General features: G+C 36.7%; 1 long non-coding RNA gene across 1 annotated transcript; it reads left to right on the top strand.

Moving 5' to 3' along the window:
- The first annotated feature begins 4,892 nt into the window (after window positions 1–4,892).
- Window positions 4,893–6,913, top strand: LOC139124319 (uncharacterized). Its single transcript, XR_011549908.1, has 3 exons — window positions 4,893–5,918; window positions 6,208–6,394; window positions 6,814–6,913. It is a non-coding gene; the product is annotated as an uncharacterized lncRNA (long non-coding RNA).
- The last annotated feature ends 9,874 nt before the right edge of the window (window positions 6,914–16,787 follow it).

The following is a 16,787-nucleotide window of genomic DNA, read 5'->3' on the forward strand; positions in this document are numbered from 1 at the left end:
TGGCTAATAGATTCAACAGTCATTTCCTAGAAAAAGTTGACAAAATCAGAGATGATCTTGATTGTCAAATGGGAAGATATGTACCGACAGTAAGGTGTACTTCTAGAGTAATTACTCAGAAATTTGAAGTTTTCAAACCAGTCACGACTGATGAAGTAAGGAAGTACATATTAAGATCACCATCAAATCATTGTAAGAGTGATCCTATTCCAACCTGGTTGCTCAAAGAGTGTGTTGAAGAATTACTTCCTATTATCACCTGTATGATAAATTGCTCTCTTCAAAATGGCATTTTTCCTGATAGCTGGAAAGAAGCTATTGTAATACCATTGTTGAAAAAGCCAGGTGCTGGTACAATTCTCTCCAATTACAGACCAGTCAGTAACTTAAGCTTTGTTTCAAAGCTTGTTGAACGGGTCGTTGTTGACCAATTAACAGCTCACATGCAAGCAAGTGCCCATTACCTGTGTGTCAATCTGCATACAGGCAATATCATAGTACTGCACTGGGACTGTACTCAGCATGGTAACTTCTGACATATTTCAGTGTATGGGGAAACAACAGGTGGCACTAATGGTGTTGCTGGATCTCAGCGCTGCCTTTGACACAGTAGATCATCAAATCTTGCTCCACACTATGAAGGCTGAATTTGGATTAGATAACACAGTTTTGCATTGGCTTTCATCTTATCTAAGTGATAGAACACAAAGAGTACTGATATCCGACAGTTTGTCTGAAAAGTGTAGTATCAGATTTGGTGTTCCACAGGGATCTTGCCTTGGACCGGTTCTGTTTACAGCTAATTCAAGTACATTGTTCCACGTCATTAACAAACATTTATTATACAGTCATGGTTATGCAGACGATACACAGCTCCTGAAAGTGTTTGCACCGAGAGCTGATGATGAGACCACAGCACTTGAATGTGTAAAAAACTGTGTTTGTGATATTCAAAATTGGATGTTGGAACATAGGTTGAAACTTAATGACAACAAAACAGAAGTTGTGATTTTTGGTACCAAACAACAGCTCGCCAAATTAACTTGTGACTATGTTCAAATTGGTAATGACAGAATCAAAATTGTTAACAAGGTTCGTAATTTAGGAGGATATCTTGATTCGACCTTGTCGATGGAGCACCATGTCAACCAGATTTGTAAAAAAGCCAGTCACAGCTTATACAACCTCCGACGTATTCGTCATTATTTGAGTCAAGACACTACTGAAATTCTTGTTCACGCTCTCATTAGCTCCCACCTCGACTACGCCAATTCAATCTTATATGGCATGCCAAATCAGCATTTTAATAATTACAGCGTGTCCAAAATGATGCAGCAAGAGTGGTAATGCATCTGAGAAAGTATGATGGTGTGACTGACTCACTGATCCAACTACACTGGCTTCCAGTAAAGGCCAGGGTTAATTTCAAAATTATCTTGCAGGTCTTTAAGGCTCTAAATGGTATGGCACCACAGTATATTTGTGACTTGGTAGAAAAAGTCAGCGTTAATAGGTATAATCTGCGGATAAATTTCGGTATGAATCTCGTAGTACCAAGATCTTTCAACAAGTATAATGATCGTGCATTTGCAGTCTGTGGTCCAAGGTTATAATAATAATAATAATTAATAATAATAATAATAATAATAATAATAATATTGGTTCTTATATAGCGCACATATCCACAAGTAGATGTGATCAAGGCGCTTTACAATTATTATTACCCCTGGTCACTGGACCTAATATGATACCACTCAACTCCCTGGGGAGCAGACAACAGCTCACATGTGCAGCCAATAAGCGCAGCAGAGCTAAACACACACATAACAACCTCTGTCCTACCAGGTACCCATCACTCCTGGGTGGGGAGAAGCAATGAGGAATAAAGTGCCTTGCCCAAGGACACAACACCACAGCCATGCCGGGGCTCGAACTCACCATCCTGTGATCGTGAGTCCACTGCTCTAGCCACTGGCCCATGATGCCTCTCTTATGGAACTCACTCCCACTTGAATTAAAGTGCATAACAGAAATTCAACCTTTTAAATCAAAGTTAAAAACTTTTCTTTTTAAACAATTTTATCAACTGCACTGATTAATTTTTAATATTATTGGACATTTTATGAGATTTTTGTTTAAATCTTGTTTTGTATTTTTATTGAATGCAATACTTTTTATTGTTTTACTTGATGTAAAGCGCTTTTGAATATTTTATTGTAGAAAAAGCGCTATAGAAATATATTAAACATTAAACATTAAACATTAAACATTAAACATTAATAACTCTCAAATGCAGCTGATTTCCTTACGATTTGAAGTATTCATGCGGTATCGCCATTTTACGGGTTGATTTCAAAACAACTATAATGCTTTCCTCACATTGCCAGTACATTTTTGCATAAAAGATTCACTCAGTAACTTGAATGGGAAATATGAATCCTCAAAACGCATGCTCTGTATCTAAGCAAGCCAAAACAAATATGGGTTCGCCCACTGATTTCCCTTTGGATATCCTTACGGGCAATGTTTTTGCGTAGCCGGTTGGTTTCAGTGGAATTCTTTGCAAATTGACAAAAACTATCAAATAGGTATAGTATATTTTAGCAATGTTCTCGCTCATTTTTTAAGATGGTTATTTTCAAACTCAAAATAAATCGTCATGAAACACTCAAAATACACGATTTTCGTCAAAAATTCCGGTCAGTGCACGATATCACGATACAAGCGTATGGCTATTTCGCATTCTATTTTGCATATAATTTGCATAAAGTACGAGATTTGCTACAATTTTGGCGCACTTTTTCAAAAAGTTGTCTGCTGCTCATAAAAGCTGTCTGCTACAGAGGATTTCCCGTTGGCATTTTGGTGTAAATTTCTGGATATTCTGGTCATAATGGTGTGTTGTGGATTCCTTATTGTTATTGCTGCACGAAGTACAAAGGAAGTCATGACAAGTAAGAAGTCTATGGTGTGTCAACCATCTAAAAATATCAGCATGCGGGAAAGGTATGGACGGTATCGTAAGACAATACATATTCATCACAGTATGTTAGTTAGTAGGGACAAATTTCGGCGGCAAATTCCAACTTTCGAAAAAATGCTGTCAGTAAAAGGCAATTGGGAAAAGTGCAATGCAAATGGAGAGAAACAACGTTTTCTGACACATTTTTCATTGAGTGCATGGCAAGGCTTGCCAGATTAGAGGAAGCGAAGACACACTGCTTTGGATTGCACTGCTTGCAAGACAACAGGGGCTGATGTTTACAGACTTAACAGGGTACTTGGAAAAAAAGTAGTTGTTCCAGTGATAAGTGAAGCCACTGCTGCCTTATCATCAACCACCATGACATCGCCCAAAATGAATGAAAAATCACCAAACGTTATGCAGAAAGAAGTAGCTAGGGCAGCAGGATATATTTATGACAAACTGAACAGTGCATTTCAGCAAAATTACAATATTGATTTTAATAAGGCTTTAACAAAGGTAAACTCAGCACAAATTCAAATGAGAAAAACACCAAATCAGATAAAAGAACTCAACAGAAAAAGAAGGAGACTGTACAAACAAGAAATAGAAGACAAACTAACTGAAAATGATAAAGATCTGCAAAATGTTCTTGCATCTGGTCAGTCATTTGCCAGTTATGACCGTACTCGTCTTGCCAACCATTATGAGTGTCTCAATGATGCTACTGATAGAGTATTTAATTCAATTCAGCTAGAAAAACTGGGTAAGAAGTCTTCTTGCAACGCGGTTGGGCATCTGGAAAAACGAGAATGGGATAAAGCATTATTCATGAAAGAAATGTTCGAATATAAAGAGGGAGCAGATGTCAACTGGTCAGCCCTGGGACGAAAATACAATGTGACCTGTCTTCAATCCAACTAAAATTGCTCATAATGCTGGTCAAATCTTAAAGGCATATGCAGAGTCACAGGGTATTGATGTAAACAAATTTAACACAACAAAGGAAGTCCAAGGCAGAGAATATGAAAGGAGGGTAAGAAGAAAAAAGTTGAAAGGACCAGGGGAGAGGTGACCGTACCCCAGCCAAGGAGTGCTAAAACACTGCAGGAAACCCTGAAAATGAAAATCCTCAATGGTGAGGTTGAAATAGGTGAACTGGTGGCACCAACAACATTTCTAAAAGAAACAATTGATAAAGATGGCCACCGGAAGGAAGAAACCTTCACAGTATTTGCAAGGAAAATACCATTAAGGAAAATACAATCAACAGAATTGAAAAGGGAGGAGAAACTTGGTGTGTTGCGGGCAAATACTGACGATTATTTTGACCATCTGGAAAGGAGGAACTGATACAGCGGATTTTGGATATAAATGAATATGACAACAGTTATAATACAACCCAAATGAAAGAAAAGCTAAAAATGTTGCAACGGAGGCGTCTTTCAAGATGTGGCATGATCATAGTAGCATAGCAAACCACTCACACATTGTATTCATGGTCACATGGCTGTAATGACCCAGCCACATTCTACACCCGTGCAGAATATAAGCAGATCCATGGTACAGATGTTGATGTTGAAGCCATTGTTCAACAATCCCACCTTTATATCATGGGAAGATCTGGTCCAACAGATGAAGAACAACTTGGATACACTGACACCCGTATAGAGGACTTGAAAGCTTCAACAACACCAGTGTCCATTGATGAAATTCATGTGAAATTTGATGACATCAACAGGTTTTTCCATGGAGATGGTCCAGCACAAGAGTTTCAAGAGGGTCAACCGAAAGGTGGCCATTATCAATGTGTGTGTGGTATCGATGTACGTCGGAATAATGATCTTGTGCATGCATTAGAATTCAACCCCTCTCAATGTCAGATAAAAAGGAACTGGTCACCAGTGTCACACCTGGAAGACAAAAAATCCAGGAAAAGTAAAGCCATACCAAAGCCTGAAGGTTGATTCACTGAGAAAAGAACTCTCAAGCAGGGGTCGGGAGTATGAAGAAACAGCACTAAAAGATGAGCTCAAAGAAAGACTGGACAAGATACGTCATGGTATGCAGAGAGGTCATTCACTTCTCTACAAGAATGAAGATGAGGACTCAAGCAAAATAAACTGCAAAAACAATGAGACTCTAAAGGCCGAACCACTACACGACATCAAAGGTCATGCCAAGAACATCCTTGATGAATTACCACATCTTGTGAGTAAAGTGGAAAGAGATGAGTTGGAGAAGTTCATTCAGGCAGCATTAGGCAATGCAGATGAAGTACGGGGATCTGACATAGAAAAGCAGTTATTCTAGTTACCAAGTATATAGAAGACAAACAAGTAAAAGGCAAAGTAAGTGAAGATATATCAAGCTTAATGAAAACTCTGGCTGAAATAAGTCACATCTCCTACCTGCATGACGTGTACAGATGCCCAAAACTCGTCCTGCGCCTGTAAAACATCACATTCTTACATGGACTTCTGTGCATCAAATTAATAAGTAAACCAAAGACCATGACACAGAGAAAATTCTATGGAAGATATTATCATAATGTGGTTGTTCATTTACCAGAGCAGTACAGGTTCATTTCTCTTTATTTCTCCAACACTTAAAGCCAGGAAAGGGTTTTCAATACCATCCGCAGGATTACCAAATCAACGTCTCCAAAACGGCCTGGAGAAATTATTGGAAATGTCTTCATTAGATTACATGCAGAAGAAGAAGCAAGACTTCATCTCCCACACTTGATTCTGAAATTTCAAAACCGGGCAAGTCTCTTTCCTTTGGTGGAAATACGGTCTTTCCATTAAACTTGATGAGAAAGCATACCTTGATACAAGCTCACATGGAGAGGATTAGTGACTACATCATTAGATGAGCAGACATTTGGTGGAGCCAGAGAGATGATGGAGTTGAATTTTTTGATGGGACTAACGAACAGGACAGTAAACAAGTGAGTATCACAATCAATTAACTGCTGGAGAAATTTGATCTTTTTATGAGAAATTTGGAAATTAAATGGCATTCGGAAAGATGTAATGATCGGTCTTTTAACGTGTCATGAACATTTGAAAAGCAAAATAATTAGAAAACAGTTGTTCAGCACAAAACGGCAAGGGAATCGTGATAAAAATCATTACAATGAAACGTGTCAGACTCAATGGTATTGAAAATAATTGACAAACATCACAAATATACTTATCTTGTTAAGTAATACTGCATTCATCCACAATAATTTGCAGGAGTGTCCAATACTCAAACACTTCAGGGCATCCACTCTCAGTAATGTCATGACCTCTGTTAAGCTGACCTGGAATGAAATCACAGATAAGGTTAAGAAAGGGCAAATAACCATACCACTTAGACGTGTCAGGATATATTCTAATGACAGACTGGTTGAAACTCTTGACCTCACACATGTACATGGTGGTAAGTAATCTACAATATACTTTTATATACTCTGATATATTGTGTATTGTCTAAGTTATCACTCAAAATTATGAAAAAATAGAACATTACTTTGTCAGTACTGTGTAATACTGTTGATGAATTGGTTATACAAGCACAAAACTATGCTAATTTAAATTGGCCTTGCATTCCCACACACTCTGCCTCTGACCTCCATGGACTATGAAACAATTGTTTGTCTGAGTTATCACTCTGAACAAGAAAAATACCGATGGACATGAACTTGTGTAAAGTGTAACAAAAATGGTTCAAGCATGATACAACATTGAAGAATGCCAGAGATATTCCCATTAGATTTGTCCATTAAAAGTATTCATCATAATTCTCTACACAGTATTAAAATATTAAGTGTATAATTTTAAATTTTGAGATACTTCTAGATTGCCATGAAGAACAGGATGAACTTCCTGTATCAACAAATGATGCATCAGAAGAAAGTTACAGAACAACTAATAGTGACAATGAGCCAAATGTTATAATGACAGAGGTAAATTTCTTCACAATGCCCATTATTATTTTGCTCCATACCCATATCAACTGAACACAGTACTGGTATATCATTCTTTGTTTATTACTTTATTATCAAATTACGTTGGCCTTTTGGCTATATACACTAGCCTGTGTGATGCATATGTCATACGAATAGCAGATCCCCCCCAAATACACTAGCCTGTGTGATGCATATGTCATACAAATAGCAGACCCCCCCCAAAAAAAAAAAGGAGGGGTAGTTAAAGGGCCACTATCTGTAACTTGGATGTTTCAGAGGTTTGTGTACATAAACTACAGTTCCTGTAGTTCTATCTACAAAATCCTAGAAGTATAATTCAAGTTTTATGCATGTTAACAACACATATGTTTACTGACCATTGCTATTCACAAATGAATTCAAACCCTTACTTGAATGCAATTACAATGCTTTGAACAATAAAAATATTAATTTTGAGCACTTGGGCTATACTTGAAGGTTACTACACTGATTTAACACTACTTTAGGAGCCAACAAGAAACATGGCTAATACTGAACAATATTCAAAACATACAGATATTTGAGCTTAAATGTGCATTTTCACTTTTACTTTTGTCCCATACAATTATTTGTGTCTCCAGAAGATGTATTACTGTGGTAGTGCCTAACACTTGTGAAGCTGTAATATACATACGGATAATTTCACTTGAGTTTTCAACTTTTATGTTTACTGTGTAAAACATAAAAGACCAGTATAATGTCCACAGAATGTACATAATTACATGCAAATATCACTAACAGTGTTATTATTATAAATTGAAGTCATTTTAAGACCTGCAGTCCTTTAGCAATAATAACAATGTCAGCTACACATACACAATGTTGACAAGTAATTCTGATTTTTGTCACTTTCAAGAACAGTCTTATTGAACAAAACTACAGAAAAGGTCTCAGAATTTACACCCATTACTTAAAGAATAGCTTAACAATAACCAAAAGAAAAACACTTACCTTACATATAGATTACTACAGAAGATACCATTGAACCAATTGATGAGATGATGATGATGATGATGATGAATGATGATGATGATGATGATGATGATGGTACTTGTGATAATGAGCTGTCACCTCCAGGCACATCAACAGCACACAGCACTTTGAATGCAAGAACAGCTGATGCAACACATCTATCGTCAGTGTTTCCTGAAAACAAAAGGCAAGAAACAGTGAGCAAAACAAGCAAAACTGTTGAATATCTTCAGTCTATACTGGGAAACATCACAGAGGTTGTACACTTAACCAAGTGTAGACACAAAGTTGATACTTGCAATGATCAAATGTATAAGGAAGAATACAAAACAGCTAAAGCACTAATTGGTACTAAATTACTCAAATATCACAGAGAAGCTTCTCTGAAAATTACAAAATGGGAGCGCCAGTTTTGTGTAGATCACCGGACAGCTACCAAGTATTGATAACTACAAAAAAAAAATAAAGAAATATATGACATATACCAGAACAGGGAAATTGCAGCAAAATTTCTTCAGCGTTGGGAAATTAAATATTGATCAGAATTAACAAACTAAATGCTTACCATGTGAATAGGGTTTTGTATACTACTGGTAGTATATGGTATTGTAATTGTCATAATTTCTGGTGTGTGTTCAGTAGTAAACACCAGTGTCAGCTCTGAGCTGACTCAAATTAATCTAGTGTGACTTGAGTTATTCACACTTGAGTTAAACAAGTAGTGTGCCAATGTGAAATCAGGGTAGGGGAGGGTAGACTCTGCCAGTTGTCAATGGGTGATCACTTATACATGCATTTGCATAAACAAGTGTCTGAGTCTTTTTATCAGTTGATCATCCTTCATAAAGATTTTGTGGCAGGCCTCATTATCATTACTCAGGTACTGGTAAATCACTTGTTTTACATGAAAAATTATGACAGACAGCCTTGAATTTTAATTTTGTTAGGATAGGTCAGAGGGATTGACACCTTGTGTTTGTCTGGCTGCAGGGCTTGAGCTGTTGAATGTTGAATGTTGTTACAGGCCTGACATGGTCCCAGTCAATAGATCTGAACCTAAACTATTTATAATAGTAATTACTAAGGAATGTACATATTCTTATCATTGTCTATACTATTTCTGTGTATTTTCACACTTAAGATATCTAAGTAGACTCTAAGAGTGGGAATTTTCAGGCTGCCAGTTGGTTTTCAAACCAGAATTGAAGTAAATACTTTTGATTATTCACTGTATACTAATATTACCTTCCTTTCTCCTTGTAATATAAATTTACTTCTGAGACAAGTCAATTCCGTGGCAAGACATACATGGAAACATCTTTGTGTTTGATATGTGTAAATAATCTCATGGAAAATGGTATGATTGAATATGACTCTTCATGATTGAACTAAATAATAAATTGATATTATGTACACACACCTCTTTATGTTAGTCATAGTGACATGTTGATCATGAGTTGTACATTCGTATTTCTTAAGCTAATGAGAGAACACTTTCTGAAGAAAACGTCAAATAAAAAGTAAGAGAAATTGTATTGAAAATCGAGCTGTGTACACTTGTTATTACTTGAGCCAAACACTTTTTCAAAGGCTTGGGGACCATCACACACACACACATACACAATCACAAATCACCACTCAGCAATATTAGAAGAATATGCTGGCAAAATGTAACATGTACTTTGATGACCGTCTGAAGTTGTCTCTTGTCAGCTATCATGGTTTGGGTGTACAATATTGAACTTCACATCGCTATGATTATCCTGTGTAGATTTTACTAATGATGACATACACTGCAATCAGAATTATGAAGAAAAGGACAAAAGGTGGGAAACTAATGGATGGATCATGGTTGAGCCTACTCATCAAAGCACCTCTACAGGCAGAATTAATGGGGTGTATGTGTGTGTGTGTATGTGTGTGTGTGTCTGTGTGTGTGGGTGTATGTGTGTGTTGGTGTTAGTTAGAGTGTGTTTATGTTTGTGAGTGTGTCTAAAACTGTTTAGATGGCAAACATTCGACAAGGCTGGAATATTTTGAAACCTGTCAATCAGGCGAATCGCTATTAAACTTATTGTTTGTTTTGTTCTCTTTTAGGTTGTGACGGTTTGATGCGATATTGATGTCGTCCATCTTTGCTTTGTAACTACCAAGGGCTGATCGCTAAGGCCGCTGAGAATATTAAGTGTACTTGTTACCATTTTAAAGTTACTGATAAGCATCTGGAGAACAGGTCCTGCTGTTGAAAGGGAAATATTTACTGGTGAACAGCTTAGATTAGATTCACAAAAACAGTTACAGGAAGTAACAATCTCCGTTGTTTTAATTGACCTATTGTCAGAAGAGTTTATAATCATGAACTCTACAGACGAGCTTGTCATTTCTGCAAAGTTATCGATTACATTAAGTCCCCATATATGGCAATATCGATATTTGGATTGTTAAACAATTCTTTCTTTGTATTGGTGATCTGTAAAATTAGGGAAATGCGAACGAAATCGAATGTTTTATTGGTTAATTTAGCTGTCTCAAATATTATTTTGCACATCTCCGGAATGATATTCAGTCTACCAAGTCATGTCCTTGGTACATTTGACAAGCTATCGCTATGCTCAAACCTTATTTTGTGTTCACCGCACTTGAAGCAAATTTTACGATTCTGTTGATCGCAATTGAACGATACATCGCAGTGTGCCATCCTTTTAAAGCACATATATATTTGAAGACGCCTAAATTCGTTATCAGCATCTCGGTAACCTGGTTGCTGAGCGCACTTTTTACATTCGGAATGGACCATGATTGCTTTCCATATTATACACCTTTCTCTCTTTATTGCATTACAATGTCTGCTATGTCGATCACTGTTTTTATCAATATTACTTTTGTGCCTATATTGTACATCTTAATTGCAAAAGAGTTATTTGGAAGAAGAATGTTATCCACTGTGCCTAGAGCACTGTCACTTGTAAAAGATTCAAAACGAGTATTTCGGACTGTTGTCGTTACGTCGGTTGTTTATTTCATCTGTGTTTTTCCATATACAATGGCCGTAATTGTCGTGGCAATAATATCCATGGTCAGAAATGTCAGTATCATAATGTTAGTGTTCACTACATGTGACATCTATGCCGCGGTATTTATTACCGGTGCCTGGGCAACGTTTCAGTGTTCCACTATGCCTTTCATCAATTTGCTGTGCAACTCAAAGTACAGAAATGCCGCCAAAAGTGTTTGCTGTTCATGTGTTGCTCATTCTACAGGACGAAACGAAAATTCTCCATTGCGGGTTGTTAACGGTTCAGTTTCAACAACTACCCTTTAAAAATTGTGCATGGGTCATGAAAATAGTTAAGAATTACACAGTATCAAATCGTCATAAACTGTGTGGTCTAGCAACATTGTTTAGGTTCAAGCTGCCATATATAAATATGACAAAGGAATCTATAGGAGCCGGGTACAAGCTGCCCAATGTCGAGCTGTCCGTCTGTTTTCTGTCTGTCTGTCTGTCTGTCGATCGGTCGGTCCATATGAACGTCCGTCACTCCCAATATTTATGTATTGTACATACATACATACATACATACATACATACATACATACATAGATACATAGATACATAGATACATAGATAGATACATAGATACATAGATACATAGATACATACATAGATAGATAGATACATACATAGATACTGAGATACATAGATACATTCATACATACATACATACATACATACATACATACATACATACATACATACATACATACATACATACATACATACATGCATGCATGCATGCATGCATGCATGCATGCATGCATGCATGCATGCATGCATGCAGCATGCATGCATGCATGCATGCATACATACATACATACATACATACATACATACATACATACATACATACATACATACATACATACATACATACATACATACATACATACATACATACATAAGACAGAAAGACAAAAAGACAAACACAGACAGATCAACGTATCAACGTACGTAGGCACGTAGGTATGTTTCGTCACAGAGAACATACATAACCGATTTTGGAGATTCAAAATGGATTATATCCCTGTGTTTGCTCTACAGGAAAAATGAATTTTCGATTTTCGAAAAAAATAGGGTAGAAAAAATTTACTTCACACCACGAGCGTTAATATTTATCTTTACGGCCCTGATACTGTTCTGCGGATCGAGGTCGCATGGCGGAAGGGCCCGCGTGTGCGAGGGCCAATACGCCATACGACCAAGGCCCGCAAAAGCAGTATCAGGGCCGTAATGGTTTCATCATCTACCGTATTGAATGATAAATATGTAGTTTACATAATATTCAGTATCATTTTGGAGATAAAAATGCTCGCGCTATCGAAAGTTCATCGCCATTTTTGTCATTTTTTTTCGGAAAAGTGATGGCCGCTTGCCTTCGCGGATAGACATAAAGACGTCATTTATTTACCTGCAGAATTCTAGAACGCGCAAAGCAACATGCGTACTCGTATGTGATCAACAGAGATCCAGGCTGCAATCGAGGTGTAAGAAGGACAAAAGCGTGATGTCAAATTATTGTAATTTATACTGAACAGGCACACACATAGTATACACAGGATGATATAAGCCTATGTCACCACTACGATCTAAGCGAGCAGACGTTTTCCTTATCCAATAGAACTATAGATTATCATCTCGCTACCATTTGCTATCATAATAATACCTCCGAAACGAAATGAAATCTGTCATATTGATCTACCATTAAGCTATACTCACTCTGAAGGCGTGGAGTTGTATTTCATCCCTAGCAATGAATTATTTCTGCTGAAAGAGGGGTCCTACACACTATGTGTACTGCATTTGCTCTGGTGATGTGATGAGATTTTGCGAGAGGCAAAGAACCATTTTAGGGATATCATATATGGGGAATTGGACAATGGAGAATGGGGTGATTGGAGTCATGCAGGACAATAATCTAATCTATTAATTTTGAGACTGACTGCAACTATCCGATTGACGGAAGGTAACATGTTGACAGAAAGACCAAGTCAATATAAGACTAAAATAACTATAAACGCCATTATGTATTGATCGGGTTTCAGAACACATACCACTTCTTGTTGATCAGTAAATCTTGCTAATGTTTTATGACTCTGCCATTGTATTTTAGTGTTTCTTTTGCAGTCTTGCTTTTATTCTGGTTATATGTTCTAAGTAGAAAATTTCTAGTCCAATGTTCTTTAACTGTATTTGTTGGTGTCTTGGCATATCATGGGTTAAGAAAATCTTGAGATGGATGATTTCTTTTGACAAATCCATAGTGAAATAGGTGAGAGATGTAACACACCACGTTAGTTACGTTTCACCGCTAACCCAGCAGCTTCTTCAGACTGACAACTCAAGCCATACAGCCTCGATCTTTTACAGCTGCTATCTGCTGCCGTTGAGGGCGTGTGTGAAGTGTGACAAACTTTCCGTATGCCTATGATAGATGGAGGAATAGTATTCGAAATGTTTGAAGGGCGGTATACAAACGTGAACGACCCTTGTACAGTTACTGTCCTAAAAGTTGGGACATACACTTGCATTTCTAGAACTTTCACTATTTAAAAAGGGTAAAACAGATTTGGAATTACTCTTGCTATATGACTGCTTGTGAGAAGCAGTATCTACTTCCTAATTAAAGTATGCAAAAATATAGAATGCTGGGCATATTGTCTATTATATTCCACAGCAGGGATTTTTACATACGTTTATTGCAAAATTCGAATACTGATTTTTATTAAAAATAGCAAAAAATCATGCTTTCAGTAGTTGGGATCAAAGTTAGTCAATACAATAAGTAGTAGTATTTGACAAAATATTGCAAAACTCACCTCAATGGGGATATAATGCAGTTAAAGGGAAAGCAGCACATTATTAGTTTTTGACAAACTTTATTATTTCAAGAGTGTAAAAGCTAAATAACTACCTGTCTGCTGCTAACAATAAACTACCCACAATGTTCATTTTGTTATGACCCTATAGAAATTCATTTCAGAACATACAGAATCTGCACATGCTAAGATGGTCATGAAATTGTATTAATTCTTAAAGATGGAAACACAATACACCATATTGAAACACTCTTTGCATGATTCTCATAGAAATGGCAAACAGATATCAACAAATCTTACATATTCTCTCCAATACAGCTTGGCAAGTGAATCCTAGCCATGGTTTTCAGTTTCATCTTCCAGTCACATACAAAATACCGCTGTTGCGGTTTCTCAGACATTACTGCAGCCTCGATTGCACCACAACCCAGTCCATGCCCCGGTACCCTTCCATGGAATACTTTGACATCATATCAACTTGTGCCTCGAAGCTGTCCTTCCCATAATCCTTCCTGATCTCATCTGTGGCTTCATTTCATAACTTGTCGCCGATTTTACGGACACTTTCCGGAGTGTAGATACCGGTGGCTACGATAAAGTTTGCAGGTTCAACAACGCAAACGGAAATTCCCCAGGGTTTCATCTCATATCGAAGACAATCCGAAAATGACTCCACACCGTGTTGCAAATGGTGTAGGCTGACCGACTAGGTGAATTGATGAGTCCAAGTATACTTGTCATGTTGACGACACGACCTAAATAGAAGGCAAAGCAATCAATATTTACAATAAATTACAAAATGAATTTTCATTTAGTTGTCACCGTCATCATCTCTCTGATCTATTATCGAACAAAAAGTGCAATAAGTAGAAAACAGTGCATTCCTGTGTTTAAATGTTGACTATTCTAGCAATAAACAACAACAGTAACAAATTACCGGCCGTTTCATATGAAAACATCGTGTATAATTAAATTAAGATAAAGTACTTAACACTACAGTTTTTTGTTTTGCTAAGGATTGTACAACATTGAGTGGCAATGATCACGTACGCCGACAACTATGATAAGACTCTGCAACACATTGTCTTTCAATCTTTAAAACGTATCTGACACTCTATCTATGTTAAACATAAATGTTAAAAAAGACATTAATTGTTAATGGAGAACTGGAATCGATTCACTTCATCGCTAGCTGTCTTTTGGTTCGCTATATATTGACATTGATATACTTATAAATTTCACTAGCCAAGTAAAATAAACTAAATGACGACGTCCTATTTGAAGAACTTGCTTTCTTTCACCGATTAGCAAATATCTTGACTATGATGCAGCTTCAACTGTTCACTAACCTCACGTGGAGCGACCGCGTTGGCAACTCTTTGTTAGATTATCCTATTTGCCAAGCCAAAAACACCCAACCCGCACGTTTACCGCCAGATATCTTATGGCAATTTGCCAGGTTGTGAAAGACCTCCGTACAGTTTTAGCGTATGTACCGAATAGAAGGTGTAGTCCAAGTTAATGAATGTCTGCAAGTAGGCTAAAGATAGCACTGTTTTAACGCGACAGGTTGATTAGCAGCTCATTAACATAATAAATGAACTCATGTTCTTTTATCATATATTGACATTATTTCAACGAATTGAACGGACTTGATAGATACATTGGTTATACTAAGTTAAAAGGGGGAATGGCTGTATCTTCAGATCAATTTTATACCGATTTTGTTTCGTATGTTATCTGCAAGTACCTGTTCTACTCCAAAAGTACGCTAAAATGTTGATGTTTAGCTTAGCCACACCGTGTCTGAATGTAATACATTTTTTTTATTTCAAAATCAGTCGACAAATGAACAAACTGACTTGACAAAATAAATACTGGGTAGGAACATGGTTTTGTTGTAGAATTACAAACTGACTTTGACGTCAACAAAGTAAGCGACAAGTCATGGAAAGTCACATTTGTTGGCCATTCAAGTTATGCCAAAAAGATGATAAAAAAGACAGGTACACCTTAACTTAAAATGACAATAGTTTTTTAATGCCGCTATACAACACATCAATTATCATGCATGAATTGCGTTTAGCTCTATAATAGACATCCAGGTTGTGAATAGCAAAATTTACAGGTATTGACACCAGAAATTTTCTAACCCAGGAGTTACCACATAGTTTTTGTGAAGCAGAAATTCTGCAACCGGTGTCTTCCCTCGATTGGCACCTTTGTCATGTATAAGACAACGAAAAAAAATAATTGCTCGAAATCCACTTCATTATAGCATTCAACAACCCGTGATCAATAGTCGAGTTGTATTTTCTCTAGCTATAGACAGCGCTCTGGCAATCATGTTAGACATATTAACACTGTTGTTCTTTTACTAGATAAAACTAACACTTGTTTTTAGTTTGCTTATTAGGTTGTAAATTATGCATGGACGTCATTATTTCTATCCCCGTCAAAATATGAAGTTTGATATAAACATGCTCTTCTATACTAACATTAATCATACAAAGCAAGACTAGTATTTACATTGCTATTTTGGTCATAATGTATGCATGGAAGTCGTTTCCTTGTCGCTATGAAAATATGAAAGCCTGAGATATACGTGTTCATTTATAGCAACAAAAAATGAAACATCGAAGTGTTAATTCTAAAACGAGAACATCTTGGCAAAAGAAAAATACCAGATACAATAAGTAAAGTCTAATTTTTATATATGAATCATGAGTATTGAACAAACTGAAAAATTATTATGTAATAACGTCGGAAATGATTATTTTCAAGATTCTTACCACACATTATGTCACCTGCGTATTACTGTCGTTTCTTACAAAAACAAATTTGTGTACACAGGCTCTGTCTCAAACACTTTATTTTCGTTCATGATTTGTTCTCAATTCGCCTTTTCTCTATTTCTGTCACATAAAATATATTCATGTTATAGCAGGCTATTTCACTTCACCGGAGGTTTCTTAT

The sequence above is a fragment of the Ptychodera flava genome (assembly GCF_041260155.1).
Source record: "Ptychodera flava strain L36383 chromosome 23 unlocalized genomic scaffold, AS_Pfla_20210202 Scaffold_23__1_contigs__length_28996876_pilon, whole genome shotgun sequence".
NCBI classification, from domain to species: Eukaryota; Metazoa; Hemichordata; class Enteropneusta; family Ptychoderidae; genus Ptychodera; species Ptychodera flava.